Source organism: Lissotriton helveticus, chromosome 2_1, assembly GCF_964261635.1.
Source record: "Lissotriton helveticus chromosome 2_1, aLisHel1.1, whole genome shotgun sequence".
In the NCBI taxonomy this organism is placed as follows: Eukaryota; Metazoa; Chordata; class Amphibia; order Caudata; family Salamandridae; genus Lissotriton; species Lissotriton helveticus.
Genome location: NC_136059.1, coordinates 2,023,663,501 through 2,023,686,804, shown reverse-complemented (window position 1 = coordinate 2,023,686,804; position 23,304 = coordinate 2,023,663,501).

The following is a 23,304-nucleotide window of genomic DNA, read 5'->3' as shown; positions in this document are numbered from 1 at the left end:
GGAAATCAAGGAAACAATAATTAAGGAAAAACAAATGTATTTCTATTTATATCTTTTTTGTTTTATATAGTGCTAGCTAAATACGGAAGTATCAGAGCACTTTACAACTTATATGACTATTTTTACTTGAACTACATGCAAGGATTTGTGTGGGTCACAAACTGAGAACAAAGTAAAAGAAAATCATACAGCATTAAGGTAGTCAGATCAGATCAAACCACTTTATTCCATACATGATAATATATATTAAAAGCACATACAAAAATTAGTCATTAAAAACAACACAGATCAATCATTTCCAATCAAGAGGAGGAATGGAAAACTCCCACTAAAAAGTATGAGATATAAAAACATACTGTATGACTCTCGAAAAATTGTAGATAAAGTAGAGCCGGCCTTGCCTTCTGAAACCCAGTGCAAGCAGTAAAGGATGAATATATTAAGAACAGATTTTTTTAAATGGGGCAAATAAAAACAATATGTAAAGTGTCAAATACCGAAACATTATCACAAATACAATTACCAGGTTCTGAGGATTTGTGCCATCCAACTAACAGCTGGGGAAACAAATGAAGGTGAAAATATGATAAAAGGCACCTGTGGAAAACCGGCATGTCAAGTGTTAGATACCTTTCACATTCACTTGAGAGTTTAGCCATGGCATAATGCCAATAGGCTGTTTTATACAGAGACGTTGATACCCTTCTTTTAAGTTAATACTTCTGATATGACTCTTTAACCCAGCTCACATCAGATTCCAGAATTGTCTCTGGGCAAGAGAACAACTTTGGCCTGCCTAGGACCCTTAAAATATATTTTGTTAAGCATTAAGGTCAAATACGTCTATAAAATTACAGCATTATGGCAACAGCGTTAGTGATAGAATGGAAACAGAGTGAATTTTTTTGATGGGGGTTGAATCTTTAGGAAACATAGCTCAGTTAGAAAGCGTGTTGAAGTAGTTGTCAAGCAGTTGAGATTTGAGGTCTAATTTTGAAGCAAGGAAAGAAGAGCTTGCAGCTAACGTCCTTGTGAAATGAGTACCAAATCCTAGGAACCTTTCCCTAAGAGGGCCTTCGATGATTCTTCTTCAGCTTTGGAGATATGAGAATAAGTGAGTTGGAGCTTCTCAGTGCCCGGCCTCTTCCTGCTCTCGATAGTTTGGCTTCTGGGTATTTGGGGTTCTTTGTACTTTTACATGTCTTGGTAGTAAAAACATCTTTCATTTGTTTTTCCCTACTGCAAGGCCTACCTCTACCATAGAATAACATTGGGTTGCCTTATTACATTTAATATGTGCAAACCCTTGATTGGGAACAGGTCAATATTTCATGTTTGGTGTCTGAGAAATTGTAATTTAACATCCTCTTTAATAGAAAAAGCTGATTTTAAATTATAATTTTGAAACTGGCACTTTTAGAACGTTAGCATTTTTCTACCCTATTTGGTGCCTGCAGCCTGTAATCGTCACATGAATGGGTATAGTTGGCAGTTGCACTTTGTTTATTTCTCCCAAACAGCCACACAATAGAGGGATTAGGTGTGCCTGGATGGGCTGTCAACGGGTAGGATGGGGCCATAGCTGTGCACAGCCCCACTTGCAACTGAATAGGCATGGGCCCTGCTCTCACACAAAGGACTTCTCACCACTGCATTGTTCATGCTGTCAGCTTTAAAGCAGGACAGGGGATTCAGGTAATTCTCTAGAAACCTCTCCTATTTCAAAGTGGGAACCAGGCATACATATTGAACCCCCAAACTAACTCTTCAGTACACTCCTGGACCTTTGGATACTTCAGAAGGGCTGCCATGCTGCTTTGCTGCCAGAAGGACTGCCACTCTGCTACAATGCTACTCTGCTGCTCTGCTGCCTGCTGCCTTGCTTGCTGATAAAGAAGACTGGACCTGCATCCTTAATCCCAGGCTGAAGTGACTCCAAGGGTCACCTGACCCATGTTCTGAGCTACAGTGACATAGCAGGCTCCTGAGGCTCCCTAAAACAGCCCAGCCGATGCCTGGACCTACAACTGGACCTGTCTGAGGCCTGCTAACCTCTGCTGGAGTGAGTTCTTGACCCCCAAGAGGTGCTTCTCAGGTCCTGGACTCCAGGTGTGGCATCAGCTCCTCTCCAAAGAAAAGGAGAAATTCTGAAATGTTGGGCTCTTCGTGACTGCAAACGGGCCTGTTTGAGCCAAATTTTTACTGCCAGCTGCACACGCCAATGCGAAGCTCTGGTGAACCCGACTCTTCACTCCCTAGCAACCACCAGTGACACCCAGCAACGCTAAATCCCGACTTCACACTACTGCATCGCCAGCTCCGGATGACCACCAACAAGAAGCTCCAGCAATAAGCATTTCAAATGCCCAACAAGATCTTTGCACTACAGCGATGATTGTTCGCGATGCCTGCCCTGCTCTTTACTCCACATCGATGACCACCTGCGATGCTCTTCCTGCTCCTCGCGGCCCCTTCCCCTGTGAGCGAATTTTTCATTTCAGACTTTGAAGGTAACTTTTTCAGTGGGACTTGCCTGGCTCCTATATCCTGCCTGATCGCCATCACAGTTGGCCTGAACTTGTTTCTTTCACCAGTTCTCACACAACCTGCTAAATGTGAGTGGTGTTTTGTGCTTTTTGGCACAATATTTACCTGAAATCTCATATCCCCATTATTACTGATTGGATTTTTGTCAATTTGGTCTCAAATCCTTTATTTCATTTTTATCTATGTTCACTTTATTATTGTTTGAAGTGGTGCAAACACACATTGTCTCTAAGTTAAGCCTGACTGCTTTTGTACAAAGCTAACAAAGGGATATGCAAAGGTTAATTTGGGGTTTGCTTCACCCTGTCAGAAATTGTGCCTGTTGCTTGATTAGGGTTTCATCCCTCAACCAGTAACCCAATTTCCTACAGCTTTTATTTCTCTGGCAGGATCTTTTTCCATCAATTACATGGCCAATGCATTAAATAAATCCAGGATCACTGTGTTCCTTAAGAATATTTTTTGAGCAAGCACTGCTCAGAATTTCCTGTAGCCATGGGTGTGGTAATGAGAATTCTCAATACATTTGTATTATCTCAACATGTTTGTTTGACGTGTTTTTAAGGAACTACACCAAATAAAGGAATGATACCTCATATTCATAAATTATATTTACAGTATGGATGCTGACGTTTGTGCTTGTTGGTGTCCACTTTGGGAGTCCTTTTGCAACAATGTCATGGAGTAATTCAGTTAATTCTGCAGAATATTTTTATTATGGTATATTGGGAAATCAACATTAACTTATTGAAATAAAGCTGAAACAATGTTCTAAGTAGAAGAATATTTTAATTGATTGAATCAGTTAAAAATGTCTACTACTCCGCCATTTACCCCAATATAGTGAAGGAGAAGAACTTGATGGGTCCTGTTGTAACATTGGTATATCATATGCTTGGACAGTCACACATTTAGCACTTTTTGATTGCTTTATAATGACATGTCTCATTAAATTCGGATAACAATTCTGTAGTTAATTTTGGATATTTTTTTCAAGTATCCTTAAATACTGTTGCAGCTTTAAAATATATTATTGCACTTGCTCCACTTTTGATATAATCCACTAGACCACTATATATTCCTGGGTTTGAAAATCCATTTGTATCCTCTTTTTTTTTTTTTAAACAGTTCTTTATTGAACATTTTTACAGTTTAATCCACCCACCCCCCCTAAAATACGCCCCCATACAGACGACATTAGATACTAAACGTGTACATCATCTTGATGTTATCCCAAACAAAATTATTTTACATAGGGCGATACAAATTTAAAAAAATAATAATAATTAGAGAAGAAACAAGAAAAAGAGCAAAAGAAAATCGAAGCACGTTTCTATTATCGTAATTAAGCAGCATTACACATTAGGTCTCCCCATCCACTGTGTGAGAGGATGCCATATTTCTAATCCTTTTCGTTTCTTTTTTAAACCCTTCCTGCTGAATATAGCTAATTCCAGGTTGTATGCAGCTAATAATCGTGCCCGCCATTGCTGAAATGTAGGTGGGTATGGATCTAACCAAGCAGATGTCAGACAAATTCTTAGTACAGCCATTGAGATAAACAGAAGTCCCTGCAGGGTAGTGGGTCTAGCATCCCCATCTACCCCTAGTATTATTTCAGCTGTGGTGATCTCAATACTAGTCTCAAATACTCCAGATAGAAACGTAGAAATTTCTCGTCTGATGGTGTTTAGAGTTTGACATGTGGCCAGCATATGTATCAGATCAGCTTCGGACAACGCACATCGAGGACATAATGTACCTTTGCCTGTACACCATTTAGATATCTTATCTGGGGTATAGTATAGTTGAAAGAACGTCTTGTAAAATTGGGCTTGTAGTTTAGTGGACATTAATAAAGAATTTGAAATTTCGAATGCTTTATACGTTAGAGTGTCTGAGATGCCTAGTTTATTCTGCCAGTTAAGGATATGTTTATCTAAGTCATCAGGAAGGCTTGCAACTAAATCTTTATAAATTTCGCCAATTCTAACTCTGTCTGTTTGGTTTGTTTCGATTGCTAAAATTTTCTCCAAGGCCATGCTGCCGCCCCACTTTTTTAAGATAAAGTCCCTAATTGTAAATATTTATAAAAATCACGAGATTCTAACCCAAATTTAGTTTTTAAGGATTCGAATGACCTAAAGCCCGTTGAATCATACAGCGAACCGAATTGTGATATTCCCGATCTGACCCAGCGCATCATACAGGAATCCGTAAAAATCTCAGGGAGATTGGTATTTCTATCTACAGTAGTATAGTAGGAAAACCTACCGATCCCCAGGAGTTTTCGCACATGGTTCCAGACGGTATAGATACCTTTAAGTGTTTTAAAGCCCACTTTTTTAAAATGACAATCGTATGTTAACCTCCACAAATGGTCGTTTGCCGCATTGCCGAGAATAAGTTCCTATGGAGTTGGAACTGACCAATCTGGATTAGAATCCTGCCTGGGGGTTAAGAGCACTCTTCTATATTTGAGAATAGTAGCCCACCAATACATTTTAAAGTTAGGTAGCGTCTGGCCGCCTCTTTCCCTTGGTAGGGTAATGAATCTGTGTGCTCTTCATGTTCTTCCATATACCCAGATAAAACGTGCAAAAATATTATCTATAGCTTTAAATATCAAAGGGTCGAAGTTTAAACAAATTGTTCGGAAAAAATAAAAAAAAATAGGAAAAAATAACATTTTAATAAGGTTGCATCTACCTATAATCGTTAGATGCAAATTATGCAGTCTAGTTAAACTTTTTTCTGTCTGTTTTAAAAGTGGATTCAAGTTAAGGTTCACTAAATTATTTAAATTTGAGGTGATATTAACGCCGAGATATAGTGCCTTATCCACAACCCTTTCGTCCGAATAGATAATTTTACTATTAGTTATAATCTGAGTTTTAGTTTGGTTCAGTTTGTACCCTGATATCTCACCGAACCTTTTCGCTTCTTCTTCCATTACCTTAACTGCCACCCTTGGATCGGCTGTAACAATTGCAATATCGTCTGCAAAAGCCAAGGTCTTAGTTTCACCATTGGTGGTTTTCATAGGTTGTATAGATTCGTTTAGTTCTAGCCTCAAGATAAATGGATCTATAAATATAGCAAACAGTAGAGGGGAGCAAGGGCAGCCCTGCCTTGTACCTCTAGTCACTTTGATGGTATCAGATATGTCCCCATTAACCATGACCACTGTTTCAGGAGTGACATACATCATCTGTACAGCTTTGATGAAATGATCCCCAATCCTGCTTTTTGACATGGCAGTCCAAAGATACTGCCAGGAGACCCTATCGAATGCTTTTTCTGCATCTAGCAGTATCAAGGCCTTAGGGTCTCTTGCTACTTCTGCCATGTCAAAAAGCGTGATCACCCTCTGAATATGGTCGGTGGTTGATCTCCCTGGGACGAATCCGTGCTGCCTAACAGATATAATTTTATGTATTATTGGTGAGAGTCTACTGGCTAACAGTTTAGAATATATTTTGGAATCATTGTTCATTAGTGTAATTGGGCGATATGCGCCTAATTCTGTAGGGTGTTTATTTTTTTGAGGGAAAACAATAATTTTTGCCCGGGCCCAAGATTCCGGAGGACGTCCACCTTGAAAAACATGAATCATTAACTTAGTTAGGATGTCTTTCAGTGTACTGCTAAATCTAGCGTAGAATTCCACGGGAATTCCATCTAGGCCTGTTGCTTTCCCCTACGGAAGGCTATTTATTGAAAGAAGAATTTCTACCCAATCAGGAGTATCTGAGAGACTATCTTGATCTAATTGAGGTAAGCGGGACCTTGTAACTAAGTCTAAATATTCATCAATTTTAACCTGGCTATTACCTGTCTCAGTATATAGATCCGAATAATACCTCTTGAAGGCTTCCCTGATTTCTTTAGGGTCGTGAGTTAATCCATGGATAGGGTCTCTAATTGCTTTAATCGTATTTTCTGTGTTCTGCTGTCTTGTGCGGATTGCCAGTTGATGGCCCACCTACTCACTCAATTCGTAAATTTTCTCCTTATTCATTGTGGCCTTACCGATTGCTTTGGTAGTAAATATTTCAGATATAAGATTCCTTACTATAGCTACATCCCTTACAGCCCCTTCTATGTTATTTCCACCTTGAACAGCTCTGACTAGGTCTTCTTCTTTTCTTGCTAAATTATCCTGTAAATTTTTTAACTTTTGTTTTGCCTCTTTATTATTTTGAATTGAAAATCTAAGTGTTTCACCCCTTATTCCTGCTTTTAGTGAGTCCCAGACACCTCCAAAGGGGCACTAATTAAACTTTAAAAATTCTGGGATCCAATTTTCCATATGCTTGCAGTACTTTTCGTTAATCAATAAAGCTCTTTCAAAGGTCCAAATACTATGATCAGATTGTATCGTCCCAATATCCATGCTTATAATTAGAGGATTGTGGTCGGAAAGAACCCTGGGTAGCCGATCTATAGAGCAACTGGAAACAATGGTGTGTGATACAAATATATAGTCCAGTCTGGCAAGTTTTTGATGGGGGTGGGAAAAGAAAGTGTTACCGGGATTGTATGGGTGTTTAATCTCCCAACAGTCTACTAACCCATGAATATAGCAAAGCTCTTCCAGGGCTTTAAAAATGTTTGGTTTCCTGCCTTGATACTTAAAGTTCTGTCTAGAGAACCAATTTTGTGGAAGGTTAAGATTAAAATCGCCGCAGACAATCATGGGTACCGGCCAATGTGCTAGTTCATTAAATAAGTACAGCAATAGTTCCGGATCGTCAATAACACAGTCATACACTGAGCAAATCGTGAAGCTTTTCCCCATGGCACATTGGCACTCCGTAATCGCCCATCTACCACATGAGTCTGCAGCTGATCTTGTAAATCGAAATCCGCCACCCCGTGCCAAAATAGGCACCCCATGTGTTTCATTTGCCTGTGTAGTAGCGACAACTAATCTATATCCCAGGGTTTTCAGTAGATGTCTTTGGGACCCCTCAACATGGGTCTCTTGGAGACAGACAATTTCGGCCCCAATTGACTGGAGACCGATAGCTATTTTTTGTCTTTTTTTTAAAATCAACATGTCCACATATGTTGATGGTCAATATTTTTAGTTTAGCCATTCACTAATAAAAAAAATTCATCCTAATTATACGCCAGATCATATATTCTGACCTGCTTTTTTTTGTCTGTATGGTCGAACCCTCCCCCTCTCTCTAAAACCCCTCGACTGACAACCCACCCCCCCACCCCAAGGCCCCACTTCCCCCTCCACCATCTAGTGAGGCTACCTGGTTCCCAAGGAACCAGGTTGTGGGCATCTTGGTGATCTGTAGGCAGCTGGCATCTCCGCGTCCTAACCCCTATAGCTATTGGGAATAGAGGTAAAGTTATTCTCGGCAATATTTTTCCTTATATTCCCTATGCACAAACATTATATCTGTCTATGCTACCCCCCCTCCTTTCCCTTTCTAAAAATGTCCTTCTCGTCATGCCACTGATCACATAGTGATTGACTTAAAGATACAGTCTATTTGTTTTGTTTTTTTCCTTTTTTAAGTTTGTCTTTATCTTTGCTTTTTCTGTGATCTCCTCTAGATATATTTGTGCCTGGATTTCGCTGGTGAAACTTCTGCTGACGCCATTAAAGATGATCTTTAATCTGGCAGGATTCTGTAAAAATACAGTGGCGCCCATCTGTTCAGAAGGGGTAAAGAGTTGCCGCAGCCTCCATCTTCTTTCCACCGTCGCGTGGGCAAAATCTGGTCTACTAAAAAACATATACACTTTGTATTCTCTTTTGCGGATTGGACGTGCCAGGTCAAAGATTGCTTCCTGTAGGAGAAAGTTGCCAAAATAAACCAGCATTGCTCTTGGGTATTTCTCTGATGAGTGCGACTGTTTGTTGGGGGTAAGAGGAAAACGATGAGCCCGCTGGACCTCTTTGTCCCAATCCCAAGTGGTTAGTTCGGGGAATGATTCTTTAAATAGAGATAACATATAACCCCTTGAGTCGTTCCCTCTACTCCCTCGGGAATTCCCTGGAGGCGTAAGTTGTTTCTCCGGGCCCTGTTTTCCTAGTCCTCCACTTCGTCATCAGGTCTCGCACAATTCCCTCATGTTCTTTTCCTTGTTTCTGGAGGACGGAGACATCATTTTCCAGGTTCTCGGTCCGTAGCTCAACCGAAGCCATTCTATCTGAAATTTCTAGACAAGTTTGGCCCACTCTGTTAATTGCTCCTTGGAGTTTCTTATTGTCAATTTTAACATCTTCTTGGAATTTCCTAATTGAGTTGAATACATCCCCAAGGAAGGTTCTGTTTGACCTCCCCCTTCCCCGGATTGTTTATACTCAGTCTTTTTAACATCTCTTAACAGACAAGAATTTGGATCAGACAGTAAGGTGATTTGTGAAGATGGGTTCCTATGTCGATGATCAATCCGATCTGTATTGTTTCCTTGATCAGGGGTATCTTCGTCAATTAATTTGTTTTGTCTCCTTTGTCTTCTTTTCTTTTTTTCGTGCTTTTTCCTTGCACTGTTGTCCTTAGGAGAATCATTCGTCTTTTTAGAGTTAGGGTTAGAGTTTGAGTCAGAGGATTCAGGGTTTATCTGTTCGTATCTCGATCTCTGAGGTTCACTCGAGGTGGACATCCCAGTCTCATATATTTCAGACTCTGCCTCTGACTCTGATTCAGATCCAGGCCTATCTGAGAGCGGAGCTATACTGCCTGGGTTTTGATCCGGATATCGAGAAAGATCAGTATTTTCAGGCTCTGCGCTAGTCGAGCTTAGAGGAGGTGGTAAAGGGGAGGTTGAAGCAACTTGGCCAGCTGTCTGTACGGATTCTTCAATTTGTACGGCTGTCGGATCTTCTGTAGTTTCTGGAGGTTCAACAGTTGTAGAAATAATCAACCCAGTCGCTAGTATGGTCGTGGCTTTACCACTTATGACTACCGGGTGCCTACTCCGATTACCTGGTATTTGTGACAAATTGCATGAGTTACTGTCCGTTTCTGCTAGCCTCCCCTGGTTGAATTGCTCTTTAATTACTGGGGTAAAGATGGTTGAGATCCAGGGTTGAGCATCATTAGACAGACGGCTAGTTTTAGCAGCAGATTTTACATTTTTAATGGCCTGTAGCCGCTTTGATTTTTTTGCCAATAGCTCCATTTTAGCTGATGCCTGCCTTATCTCTATTCGCAAAATCTCACGGTACTTCTCTACCGAAGCCCTTAAATTCATCATCTTGGCGATGATTTTATCCCACCTGGATTATGGCTACGCCCTGTATTTTGGCATTCCAGTGTATGAACGCCGTCGCCTGCAGCTTATTCAGAACCAAGAGGCCCGCCTTATCCATAGGCTCCCGAAGTCAAGTCACATTACCCCCCTACTAAAAACCCTCCATTGGCTCCCTATATTGGAACATTCGTTCTTCAAGATGGGCTGCTTGACTTTTATGTCCCTAGCCGGCACTGCCCTGGACTTCATTAGATCTAAGATCAATGCCTACATACCTGGTAGAAACCTTTGTTCCTCTACCCAGTTCCTCCTCACAGTTCCCAGCTACCGGAGGAAAAAATTTGGTGGCTCCAGATTTTCGATCCTCGCCCCCCTCTTCTGGAATGCCCTCCCTTTCGCGATTAGATCCACTCCTAGCTACTTGGACTTTCGCGCTGCCCTTAAAACCCACCTTTTTTCCTTAGCATATCCTGCCTAACTCTACCCCTTTTCTTCCTCCGGTTCCGTTTCTTCTTGCAGCGCCAAGAAACCGCTTTGTCGCAGAGCGCTCTACAAATACTTTTCAACTTCAACTTCAACCTCCTCTCTCTTCATCCTCTTTATCCTTCTGTTTCTCTTTGTCCTTATCTTTGTCCTTATCCTTGTCAATGTTTTTATACTTTTCGTTCTTATTTTTTGCCCCCCTTGTCTCGGGCCACCTCGTTGGGTTTGCCGGGCCTTGTATGGCTACATTATCCAGACGGTTTCCTGGCCCCTGTGTGCCGGTCATGGCTATCTCGCTCTGAGCGCTCTGTATACATTGTTCGCGCGGCACATACGCGGGACTGGACACCTCCACGCCAGCCATACTAGCCACCTTGTTATCCGCTGGTCTCTGTCTCTGACTCTGCTGCAGTTTCTCTTGGCCAACCATACACCGTCAGGAGCAGGAACAGAAGCAGACAGTCTTCCCCACAGCTCTCAGTGTCTGCCTGTGCCTGTGCTTCTTAGACCTCAGCGAAGACCAATACGAAGACCAACACCAGAACCGCATCAAAGGGTTCCAGCAACCAAAACGGGACACGGTCCTCAGGAGCGCTACCGCCGAGCCACCTGAACAGCCGGGGGCGCGGCCTAAAGTGAAGCACACTGAGCCGGTCCGAGCATTCCGAGTGGGGTCAATCTGCATTGGATGCTGGCGGTGTCTGGCGTCAGGCAGTGTCTCCTTGACTACGGATGGCTGGGAGAGCGGCGAGCATCGAGCAACAAGCGCCGATTGGATGTGTCCGTCGATCCGCCTCGAGGTTTACCGGGTCGAGATCAGTACTCACAGACGAGGTCCTCCACAGCTTTTAGGGACAGCATCCGAGCATCAGAGCATCGGGGTTTAAAGCGCTGGCACCCCTACTCGACTGCGATAAAGACAGAGACAACTGAGATGGGCCCACAAGCGGTGTAGCGGTGTAGCCGTGAAATGAAGTGAAGTGAAAGTGAAAAACGCTGCAGAACCCCGCTTAATCCAGAAAAATACTTCTCATCATTTAAGCATTTGTGACATCTGTGGCACCCGTGCTCTCGTACAAGCTTCGTACAAGCTTCAAGTTTAGGTATGTGTAGAGTACCGTCGGGTTGGATTCTTATTTCGACCACACGCGGTAGTGAGGGCCTTTTGCTTGCCCGCTTGCTTAGTCTGTAGCCTGTAACCTGTTTGCCTTGTTCAGCTTGACCATCAGACTCTATCAGACTCTATCGGCGAATCATCTCTCCTATCGCCAACACTTTCGGTGATCACCATAATCAGAGTTCGGTTTTAGAGACACACCACAGCAGGTGTCTCCAGAGAGTCACCAGGGAGTTGATTCCTCCGCATCAATTGAAATCCATCGCGCTGCTCGGCAGAAGACCAGACAAAGTACAGGGGTCAGGGCCTCGCGGAGCTCAGCTTACTGCTCCCGATCACACCGACGCCATCTTGCCTCTCCGAATGCCCCCATTTGTTTCCTCATGGCTAATAATGCCAAGCTCAAGGGTGCCATAAACAAGCATTGGCAAAGTTCAAGCATTAGGGGTGCACATCTGTGTTTAGAGGCAAACATTTTACATATTTTTCTGCATGTTTTAATTCTTAATGCCAGAAATTACCCACAGATCACACTCAGTATAGTATGGGATTTGGGGCTGGAGAGAAGCTGGGGTGATCCAGGTGGAGGAAAACAGTTTCTGCTGACGCTGTTGGGAGCTCCCCTCTCGACACCGCATTTCCCTCTGCAACAGGAATTGGGCATTGAGTACGTGCAAGACACCATTAATGCAGCACCCTTAGTCCTCTGGTGCTCAATCTGTGCAAATAAAGAAGCTGAACTCAATCAGGCTGTCATTAGAGATGGCCTTTTGTGTAACCCTGATCTGACCATTCCATGGCTAAAATATTTCAGAGACACTTTTTCAGCCCTGGGCTGCACCCATTTGTTTGAGAACCCAGAGACTATTACGAAAAAAGATAAACTCTGAGCACAGGATAGTTTTATTTAGGACAGGGAGGATTCTGAGAGGCTGTGGAAGTGGCAAAACCAGCTGCGAGAGACTATTGATTAATCTAGATGTCAGCCGAGATTGCTCCCTACTTACTTTGTGATGAATGTGCACGAGCGAACATTACTGACTCGATTTAGACTTGGCTCGATTCACTGGTTCGTATGCTTTCCACAAGGACAATATTCTCCTGCATTTGTCCATGTGACAAGCAATCAACCCAGTCCCCATTGCACTTTGTTTTCTTCTGTAACTATTACCTACCTTTTAAAAGGAGATTTTGTATTGCCATTGCTACGTAGGTGCAAGTTTTCTAAATGTAAAGTTGCCTTACTCTTTCTCCAGAAACGTAATGATTATGACTCTTGCCATTCTGTTGCTTGCTTCTTGGAGTGTAGTTGAGCCCAAAGGAGGAGAATGTTGTTATAATTTATGTCACATCAACCACAATTGCACTTTACGCTTCTGGTTTTCTAATATATTTCCGTAAATTGATCAATGCACCATTGAGTCTTTTAAGATGCAACTTTCTAAATGTACTACATCATGAATGTTTTTTGTGTGTTTTTAACATATTTTTAAATGTTTCCTAATGTTGTAGTCAGTCAGTCAGTCAGAATAACTTTATTTCGCCAACACAATGTAGGCATAAAAAGTATTCTACAATAAAAAGAAACATTTGCAGTGTTTCACAACATTACAGTATGGTTAAAATATATAAAAATGGTAATATAAAAATACAAATTCATAATTATTTACACAATGCAATAAAATCAGTTCATTGTTTGGTATTTAATTAAAGCAAATTGTACGTCTCTTTTTTAATACAGATAGCAAAAAGGACGCCAGAGAACAACAAACAAAAGGGTCAGGTAATGATTGAAGGTAATAAAGGGCTACACGACACTGTCTGAACTTCATTTTATGCATAATGGGGATAATAAATCGCTTCCTTTCATCACAATAAAGTTAACAGGGAAACAAAAAGAGTATGTCATTCTGAATAGATTGCTGATCACATGGACAAAATGGGAGGTCAGAAGCAACATAAACATTACGGGGAAAGCCCAGCATTAAAGGTATATAATTCAGACGAAATCTCACCAGAATGTACCTATGCTGTAGATTAGTGACTAAGGTTAAATATATGGTATTTGTATCGTTTTGCTTTATGCTAGGAGAAGTCAGGTATATCTTTACTGTCGACAGATTGATATTTTTAGCCTCCATTTTCATCTGCCGATTAGAAAGCGATTGCATTTTTAGGTCCTTTTTTGAGATTGAACAGCAAGTAGTGGGGGCCAAAAAAAGGCGATGTAGCCCAACCGCTTTCAATGTGGATTCAACATAGGTTAACCAAGTGATGCTTCCGACCCCATCTAATTTCAGAACATCCTTTATAATATCTCTTGTTAAGGTAAGGGTCTCTTTTCGCCAAACTGACTGCCACATAAGAATCGGCGCCACTGCAATGGTGTCAGTAATGTAAGGTGCTCTTAGTTCCATGTGGCACTTATAGTTGGCACATGAGTTTGGTAAAGATAGAAACCTTTTTAGGAAATTATCTTCAATCATCTACAGTTTTGCACAATCCCTTGTTCCCCAAAGAGCCGCCCCATCGGTGGCAGCAGACACAGTCTTTGCTTGATACACAGTTTTTTATCATATCTATAGGTTTTAGGAAAGTTTTTTTAATACATTTTGATAGTGCCCCAATGTTCTTCTCCATCTGGGACCCTCTGTTAGCAATCATCTTCTGCCAATTAGTTTGGGCATCAAACGTAATCACTAAATAATTAAAAGAGTCAACAACTCCCATTTTGTCCCTTCAGTAATGAGTTGTGAATAACTTTGTTGTTAAGTACCTGCTACTAAAATAAAAGATTTAGAATAATTAACCTTCATATCTAGGTTATTCATGAATTGGATATACTCCAGAACTAGGTGGCGCAGTGCATTGCCCGTACGAGCTAAAAGCACAAGCGTCATCCGCATATAATAAAATTGGCACCTGTGCTGAGTTTATATAAGGGACATCTGGGGAGAAACCTGTCAGAGCAGATTGTACGCCATTGGTATAAAGAGCAAATAAGAAGGCGGCAAGGACGCACCCCTGCCTTACTCCTCTTGCAATTTTGAAGGATCTAGTACACTCGCCGTGCCGTCCATAGCGAACACATGCTGTGGCACCTGAATACAGGTCACAAATAATATTAATGATATTCAGGTTGATTCCCATGGCCTCCATGATCTGCCACAGCCTAGGCTGTGCCACGCAGTCAAAGGCTGCAGACAGATCCATGAAAGCCAGATGGAGATGACCTTTTTTTGCAGCTGTGTATTTTGCTATAATTAGGCTCAAGTTCAGACACTGATCCACAGTGCCTTTCCCTTTTCTAAAGCCAAACTGGCAAGGAATAATAATATTTTTTTCCAGGGCCCAATCCTCTAATCTATTTAAAATCAAACATCCCATTAGCTTTGCAGTAGAATCAATCAGAGAGATTGGTCTATAGTTTTTGGCAATTGACCTGTCCCCCTTTTTATATATTAGGACAATTACAGTTGTCTTCCACGATGGTGGTACACATGTTGGGGCAATTGTATTAAAAATATTTGTAAGGAGTGGAGCCCACAGGTCTTGATTATCTAAAACCAGGTCAATAGGGACTCCATCTGGTCCTGGTGCTTTTGCTCGTTTACATTGGTTTAGGGAGTGCTTAGTTTCAGCAAGTGTAAAACAAGCAGGAGTCTCATTACTTTCTATAGATTGGGAATCAGATTGTAGAGTTGACATATCACCTGCTCCGAAAAGCCCTTCAAAGTGGGTCACCCATTCTTCCTGGTCTACGTTGGTATATGTGGTCATAGCCTATTCACCTTTTAAGAACGGAGCATTGATCAAAGACTAAAATGCTTGTGAGCTTTTTAGTTTTGCTGCCTTCTGCAGGTTTTCCCACCTTTCTTCTTTTAAGGTTTTAAGCCTGGTAATGCTTGCTCTTTTTATAGGCTGTACGTAGACGTTTAACTAATATTGTGTCTCGGGGTTTGGACTTCAAAGCTACATGTAAACTTTTCAGAGTTTTATCACAATCGTCATCAAACCAACTATATTTTTTATGTCGGCCATTACGAATAACGCAAGTTAAGCTATTTTTAACATCAGATAGAATTAGCTCAAAATCCAAAATAATTCTCTCGTGTAAAACTGAATCCAGGCGGTTGGACACTAGGTTGGTCAAAAAACTCACAGTGTCTATTTTTTCCCATTTTAGGACTATCCCATTTTCTCTTGCAATTATGGAGTTTATCGGGAGTTTAAAAGCACAATCAGCTTTCTTTATGGATTGCATGGAAAAGGTTATTGCAGCATGATCACTAAATGGGTAGAACACAATCTCAAAACAAGAAAAAAGGCCTTTTATAGAGTCAGAGACCAACATATAGTCAAGGGTAGAAGTAGAAAAATGATTTAAAAAAGTAGATTCTAACTGACCAGTTAAGTTTTCAGACTTATTTAAAAATACAAGATTATTTAGTATTAATAATCTATTCAAGGTATTACCATACTTCGTGTGACAAAAGTGAAAAACGCTCTCCCCATCATCATCCTGTATTCCATAAGCTAACACATTTATCTTATCACATGGATGAATATTGAATTCCCCAAGCCAAATTATATTGCAAGGTTTGGTGCACTTATCTTGTAGCTCATTAATATCCTTTTCCAAAGGGAGCAGCACATCTGCTTGATTACTGCTAAATTTGTTATTATAGAAATTGATAGAGAACCAGCAGTAATCCACACAATGATCAATTAAAATAATATGAGAATAAGGTGACTTGTTCGAAAATAACTTTTAAAGGAAAAGGCATTAGACGAACAGAGTCAACAAACCACCCTTGGCCCGACTAGCAGGTGACAGTATAGCAGGAGTACAAAAGGAACGATACCCGTTCAAGAATATTGGATCTATTTCCCAGGTCTCTTGAAGACACACTAGATGTCAACAGAGACAACCAGTCAGTATTAGTCCTTTTTTGGTTGAAACCAGCAATGTTCCATGACATAGTTGCTATAGATCCTGAAAGATTCTCTCGAGATAGTGGATCTTTGGCAGGTTCAAACTGTCTTGATGACTGGCTACGGTCACACTAGAACTTATAGGAGACAGAGTGTGCGAGGGAGACAGCTTTTGTAGATCTAAGACACCGTCTCCTAATGTTGTATATTTTATTATGTTTTTATTGCGTACCCTTGGTATATGCTTATCTTTTGTGATCTACTTGTGTAAGATTGAATAAAGATTATTGACTATTTCATAATGTCTGGAATTACCCACAGATCACACTCAGATATTCCAATAGTCTATATGTTTTTGCATACATATGGGGCACAGTGAGTTACAATGACCGGTGTTGCCTGAGGCACCAAGAAATTACAACCAGATGGGGTTGTAATATCTAAGATGCCTCATTAAGGCTTGCGATCAATCTTTGGTATAAGTCAAGTAAGCCTAGCTACTTGTATCACTTAGGGCTGAACCAACCTAGAAGTACCAGTTAGATTGAATGAGGAAACCTCACCCACTTGTTGTGGTATGCTTCATGCTTGGCAGCCTCATACCATCCTGGTAAGATGATACCACCAGGGTGGACTCTCTCTGTCCCAGAGGGAGTTCTTAATATAGGTTGGATAAGGGATGTATCCCTATGGTCTAAAAATACTTTACGGTAAACTCAGGATTATGCTTTATTAATGGGTACCTCAGGTAAATTTAAATATTTGAAAACAAAGCAAGGATGGTAATTAGGGACAATGACCTTTCCATCCTTACTAGGCAAACATTTTCTGCCCTCTTTAGTGCCAATATCAGTCACAGGAATTCATAGGGGCAAGAGGGACCTCTTTCTCTTAAGTTAATCCTTCTTAAGTAGAGTGTGAGGTGCTCAGTTGTCATGAACTAAGTTCCAACCTTGACAATCAATGTTTCATTTATATGTCGGTGAGGCATTACCCACTGGCACAAAAGGTGACAAATGTCATGCAACGTGAGAATAAAAGTTCACTCAAAGGAGTACTGGTATTTGTGTAACCCTGCACTACACACACAGGCAGAACACTTGTGTCAAGTGGAGGCATGCTTCCTAACTGCTGCTTACCCTAAATTCTGGTAAAGTGGTAACATCTGTAGTCACACACTGGTGATAATTGAGATGGAGAGGAGAGAAGGTTAAATTAACATCCCCTACCTCTTAGGAATCACTAATAATGACACCTATATTAACAGTTTTGTCCAGAAGATTGCAACACGAGAGGAAAGAAAAAGTATGGCTCTAAATCAACAGATTACTGAGTGTCTTGTTATTGGATCAACATTAGTGTTTACCCATTGCGAATGTCTCAAATTAGAGGTGTGGGGAGAGAACTCCCTTCGTCATACCTGATACACAACAGCCAACAACAATTGGCACATTTGAGCCAAGATGTCTATTGGATAGGATTTCAGGTGTCAATTAATATGATGTAAAGATTGCCACTCAGACAACTTGGCCAGTAAACAAGGAGCACTAGCACAGCCACAAAGTGCAGGTCAAAGAGGAGCTGATGAAGCCAGCAAAAGCTAGTACAGAACAATGGAGTGAGGCAGGCAAGTAATTGGGAGATAACCATTCTAAGGCTGACAGGTTTAAAATATAGGATCCTCCCGTCTGTCTCGAAATGGCCTGACCCTATCCTCTTAGTCCTCTTAATCGGGTTCCCTTGCCACAGTCAACCATCAGTTGCTTATAAAAACCATATACACACATAAATAGTGACATCATCCATCTCAGTAACTGTTTTGTCATCATCCTGAATTAATCTTTATCATTGACAGCTGTCAACAACCCCTTGTTCAGCACTGGATTGTCAAATTATGCCTGGGCAGGTCATCACCATAAATCAATACCAATTGCAAATCAGCAATTTGTTAGTGACATCTGGTTCACTGACAAAACATCGACAACCAAAAATTCCCCATACCACAATATCGAGTCATAAATATAGATGTAAAAAATATTGACATCCTATATTTATAAAGGTAAGTACAAATATATCCAAAAAATATCAATGGCATAAAATAGATTTAAAAAGTATCCCTTTTATCACATATGTAGAAAAAAATAATAAATAGTAAATATATTAAATAATAAACATAATTTTTTTTTTATTTAAATTCATTTTAACAAAAATAACAAATAAACGTAACTTAAAAAAGTTAAACACACATATATACTAATTAGTATATATTTACTGTAAAACAATAAACTATTACTTTAAATGTATTCTATCATTTTAAAAATACATAAAAATGTAACAAATATAAATATAGATATACCAAAAAAACATTCTATTATTAATTAAATCAATAAACTATTTAAAAATATTTAAACTTATATTTCCCACTCCAGTCAATGCAACACAAGGGAAAGTGTTGGGTAGCTGAGGGTAAAAATTACTATTCCCACTCCAGTGAGTGCAACAGTAGGGAAATTGTTGGATAGCAGAGGGGCAAACATTACTATTACCACTCCAATGAGTGCAACAGTAGGGAAAGTGTTGGATAGCAGAGCGATACAAATTACTATTCCGAATCCTATAAGTGCATCAGTAGGGAAAGTGTTGGATAGTGGAGGAGTGAAAATTACTAACTACAGTCAGTGCAACAGTAGGGAAAGTGTTGCATAGCAGAGGGGCATAAAATACTATTCCCATTCCAGTCAGTGCAACAGTAGGGAAGTGTTGGATAGCGAAGAGGTATAAATTACCATTCCCAGTCCAGTGAGTGTAACAGTGGGGAAAGTGTTGGACAGCTGGGGGGGGGGGTAAAAATTGCTATTCCCACTTCAATGAGTGTAACAGTAGGAAAAGTGTTGGATAGCGGAGGGGTAAACATTACTATTCCCAGTCCATTCAGTGCAACAATAGGGAAAGTGTTGGTTAGCAGATGGGTAAAAAATACTATTCCCACTCCAGTCAGTGCAACAGTAGGGAAAGCGTGGGATAGAAGAGAGGAAAAAATACTATTCTGACTCCAGTGAGTGTAACTGTAGTGAAAGTGTTGGATAGAGGAGGGGTAAATATTACTATTCCCAATCCAATGAGTGCAACAGTAGGGGAAGTGTTGGATAGCGGAGGGATAAACATTACTATTCTCACTCCAGTGAGTGTAACAGTAGAGAAAGTGTTGCATTGCAGAGGGAGAAAAATGACTATTCCCACTACAGTCAATTCAAAATTAAAAACAAACAAAATATCAACAACAACCTAAAAAATTGGAAAAAGAAAATAAATTAAAAATATATATAAATAGGTTAAAAATAAAAATAAAAATATATGTAATATTATAATGGTAAATACATATCACCAATACCTACAGATATTATGGCTGATGTTTTTACAAAATCCCATGGTTTGTTGAAAATAAAGATTGATATATTTTTGCAATGAAGAGACTGATCAAGCTTCTTCATTGACGCGATATTGACTTTGGAAAGCACCGCTCCATTTTTACTAAACCTACAGATATTATATAAATAAAATATAAAAAATTTCTTCAAACAAACAAATATTTTTAGTTAGAAATTATTTATAAACAAAAACATTATTACATACATTTATTTTATTTACATCTTACCCTATAACACCACACAAATCACAACCCACATCTAAATTAAAAATAAAATGTACTTCCATAATTAACATAATTGATTATCAATTAAATAAATATTATTAATTAAAAAATAAATTATTATTTTATTACAAATATATACTTCTCACCCTTTACCCCTATAAACCCCACAACCCGCACTTAAAATGAATAACACAATTTCCATATTTAATTTTCAATTAATTAATTAATAGCCATTAACAACAAATTATTAATTAATTAAAAAGAAATTACTTCCCACCCTTTACCTCTATGAACCCCACAACCCACGCCTAAAATTAATTACACAATTTACATATTTAATTTGTAATCAATTAATTAATATTAATAAACAACAAAGTTATAATTATTTAAAAATAAATTCGTCCCCACAATTAACACTATACAATCTCAATAAAATAAATATTAATAAATAAAAATATATAATTCATTTATTATAATGAAATTACTTCCCACCCTATTTCCCTATGATCCAACAACTCACTACGGAACTAAAAAATTCAAAATGGAATTAAAATAAAATTGATAACTACTAAAAGTTTAACACATATATTAATAAACATAAATAATACTTATTAAAAAATACATCACATACATTTAAAATATATACTAAAATACAAGACACTAATTGAGAAATCAATATTTTAAACAACTATATTTTTGCAAACTATATTATTAACTTCTATATTTTTTAAAACAATTTTTCTTACCTTCAAATCGATATTCTTGACCACGATATTCTTGCTGTCGATATTTCTCACTGACGATATTTAGGACTCGGTATCTCTGTAGTTCGAAATTTCCAGCTCGATATTTTGTCTGCACACTGTCACATCTCACATAGAAAAGACAACACAAACAACATAGAGCTACCTGTCTCTATTCTGCAAATTCAAAGTGTACTTTCCTGAAGCATAGTTCATTTCCACTGTTTAACAGAGATAGGTTTTCAGTGTCCCATTGCCCCCTGTCAGGTCTGGACTATATAAGAACTTGTGCATATAAATGTTCAGGCTGATATACAAGCCTTCTTGTCACGTTCCTTCCCTGTTTGAAGTTTCTTACTCAGTCTGGGTCTGGGTCCTCTGCACTGTGGGTATGATGCTGAGACTTGGGCATTATGGGGGCAATTACGATCTCGTTAGGAAAACATTCCAACCAAATTGGTTCTGGAATGCTTTCCTAATGACTCGGATCCTGTGATGTATTCCTATAGGTTCTGTATCGATCCCCCTATTCCTGACCCTATTCTGGTTAACAAACTAACAAGTTAACTAGCAGCCATCCCATGAGGCAGAAAACCCCCATGATGCAGGAACCGTTATCTGATAAAGCCACACTACGGCACAGGAACGTGTTATCTGATTAGGTCATAACGCTTGCCATCTAATTAGACAAGCGATATTCCTCCAGCCCCTGATAAGGCATACGGAGTTCTCAAAACAAATCAAACCTATGACAACCTGGGAAAAACCCTGCGGCCATTGTTTTGATTTCACCGAGAACTTCAGCAAAAGAATGTGCTAACGACCTGGTCGTATGACATCCTTATTGACGTATCTATGTCCATCCTTACGTCAATCTCGGCACCTTAAAGGTATAAATATTACCGATATTGCCCTATGCAAACACACGCGGTGGTGACGAGATCGGAGCAGCCAGACTTGCCGAAGCCCAGAGCAGAGCAGACCCCGCTGGCGCAGCCCCACCTTCCTGACGCGCTGAGAACGAGAAGCTGTCTATTCCCCTGCCGAGAAATCCAGCTCCGGCGCTTCCGGGTAGCCCTCGCAGGCAGCCTGGGATATCGAGACCAGAGACGAGAGATACCATCCCTCATCCATCCTAGATTCCAGGTACAGAACTGAATAACCCCTCACAGAGAATTCTTTAGTCAGTCACTTGGCAAAACAAACTTAACTTAAACGGTAACTTTCTATTCCCGCCCACGCATTAGACTTAGGTCAGGTACACGGGGTAGGCGTAGTTAGAAACACCAGTTGAGTATGATTAGTCAAATGTATATGTGTATGTAATATATCTTATTCATTTTAAACCTTCATATGGCTTAGAAACCATATCAATGTTTTTACAGTATTATTTTATACTTCTGCTTTTAATGTATGCACTTTACTTAACCATAAGTATTGCAATAATATCGATCCATTTCTCTTGTATGAGAAAAGAGACTGATCAATAAATAACATCTTTTATTGAACACGCCCGTCTCTTCCTTTTCTCTACAATCTGATGAGACTAAGAATGCACGTACTGACTGAGTAAAATAAATTGCCTTTTGTTCACACGACTCTCGAGATACACTCTTGATTAGGGGAGAGCAAAGTTGTCATGTTCTATGGTTGTCAGAAACTAAATCCCTTCTTGTCTATCCAGGGAGGTTCAACTCCTCCATGCCTATTCGAGAAAGTTTCTAGTGAACTCTGAGCTAGCTGGCAAACCCAAAACTTTAAGTCTAATATCGACAGTAGTAGACCTAGTTAACGTCTGGTCTAGGCCTATACTATTGAAGGTATTATTCCAATGCGCAGAGCCTATTGGGATAATAGGAACTACACTACATGGCGCCCAACGTGTTTGGAAGGGCGATAAAACTAACGTAAGACATTTAGAGTAACTCAGTCGTGCTTTCTCACTCAGACCCCTTTTCCCATAATACTCCAAAGACGTCTGGAGTGGGTGAAAGGTAATATCCGCCAAACCTTGCAGGAGGAAACTCCTATGTATGGTACTTGGTTTAGTCAACGTTGAAGGATAAAACTGTTCCAAAATATTGTGCATCTAATCTTTGTTTCCATAAGAAACCTGATCTGCAAACAAACAAAGTAACCATCCTGTCGGTAAAATGGTAGACAGTGATGATGAAAGAGAGGCAGTTAGATTAGCAACTGAACTCGCAGCAGATGATACTGCACTGCAAGAAGCAGACCAGGATATAATACTCATCCCGGTCATCAAAAGGAAATCTATAACCTTAAAACTTATAGAAAATGGACTGACACCTAGAGGTGGTACAGTCATATTCGTAATTGAGGCACACGAATATCGGCAGACAGAGGTATACTATTCATGGATACATTTTCCAGCAGCAAATGCTGTAACAAAGTACTTCCACTATTACAAAACAGAGGAACCTCCTAATGAGTACACTCCTTTCGAGGAGGTGGAAGTACCACTTAAATTTCAAGAGCACCTGCTCTTATTTAATGGCGCCCTAAAACATAATAATCACGTCACCAGGCTCGGTCCCTTAGGGAGACCAGGAGCAACGTGGCCGGTCCTAGCCGGATACACA